This window comes from Octopus bimaculoides, chromosome 1, assembly GCF_001194135.2.
Source record: "Octopus bimaculoides isolate UCB-OBI-ISO-001 chromosome 1, ASM119413v2, whole genome shotgun sequence".
Classification (NCBI taxonomy): Eukaryota; Metazoa; Mollusca; class Cephalopoda; order Octopoda; family Octopodidae; genus Octopus; species Octopus bimaculoides.
The window spans coordinates 195,522,274-195,523,953 of NC_068981.1; positions in this window are offsets into that span (position 1 = coordinate 195,522,274).

The window sequence follows — 1,680 nt, forward strand, 5'->3', positions numbered from 1 at the left end:
GATACTCTGTAGGCGCAAGCAGACTGCACATGGAGACAACATGATCGATGGTCTCATTTTGTTGTTGGCATATACGACATAATGGGGAGCTGCCGTTCTTTAATATGTTGGCCTGGTAGTTCTTTGTAGGTAGGCATTGATCTTGGGCTGCTATGATAAACCCCTCTGTTTCTGATTTCAATCCAGAGGCCATTAACCATTGGTGGGTAAGGGCTTTGTCAATATCTGCATTATTCGCTCTCTTTGGGTATTTGCCATTGAGAGGTTTTCCTATTATTATTATTATTATTATTATTATTATTATTATTATTATTATCATGATGATGATGATGTTTGGATTTTGCTTTGTGCCTGTACGAGCTGAGCCCAAGTCTCACCCAAAAGCCCCTGCCATGTTTTGGGGGCAGACCGTAATTTGATGAGAGTCATTAGTATTTCAATTGAATGCCTTGAATTTGTGCTCTGGAAAATAAGTCTAAAAACCTTGTTTTGGATTTGCTTAGACAGTTTTTTTTGTAGACTATGAGTAGTCTCCATAAGCACTATTTTCTGAATTTCTTTCGTCGTTGGATTCCCAGCCTCATTTGCTATTATTTCTAGGGTATCGTTCTAGTCTTAAGCTTCCACATTTTGCCAATTTCTATTTCAAAATCTTTGTGCTTGCTCAAATTTTGGTAGGTTTTGACGGATACAGTTATATCTATTGCGACAGTTATACCGATGAGGTGAGTTGATTTTCGTTTGATTACCTTCAATATAATATCTGGCCTATTTGCATGTCATTGTCTCAGTTTGAACAGAAGAGTTCCATAGGAGTACTGGATTTGTTTTGTGCTCACACCAGTTTCTATGCTGGGGCAGGTCCAGCTCCTTGCACATTACCCAGTGGATATACTCTGCAGCCCTATCATGTTTGTTGAAATATCATGCCTAAGGGCGGAAGAGGCAGTGTGATTGAAGGTTTCAGGCTGTTTTTGTTTTTACACCCTTGACATGTTGAGCTGCTACCGTTGTTTAAGATGTCAGCCTGATAGCTTCATATAGATACTCGTTGACCCTGGGTTGCTATGATTAACTCATCTGTCTGATTTTAAGCCAGATGACGCTAACCACTGATGGGTAAGAGTTTTGTCAAAATTAGCATTGTTAGCTCTTTCTGGATAATCACCAAGAGTGGCTCTTCTTGCCAATGGCCGCAAAATTACTTAAGTTTGCGATATTAGTAAAGGTCTTCATGTTTTAGCTCTTTCTGTGCTTGTTCCTAGTCCATACAAATCTGGGGTAAATGCTTTTGAATATGTTCTTGCTTCTCTTGTTGCTGAATATCATTTTTGGCTGTATTTCTTCTTTAAACCAAGTTTTTGCATTCGTCTTATGAGTTTTTCAGATAAGGGCTTAGACCAACAGCGGCAAATTTCAGTAACAATTCAACTGGTCGGTGTCCACAGCTTCCTTCTCTTCTTGGCGAATGAAGTCATTATACATCTGACTAGGGTGGTGCATTCTATTCATTGTCAAATATTTCTGAATTTTTCTCTCAAGCTTCCAGATTCCAGCAATTGACCGGTTAATCAGTTATACTGAAACTATGAGTTCCGACTAGTATGGCTAAACTATTAATGGCTTCTAACTTTGTTATGAGCATTGCTTTTACCCTGCGACAGCATTCTTTTCTGATTT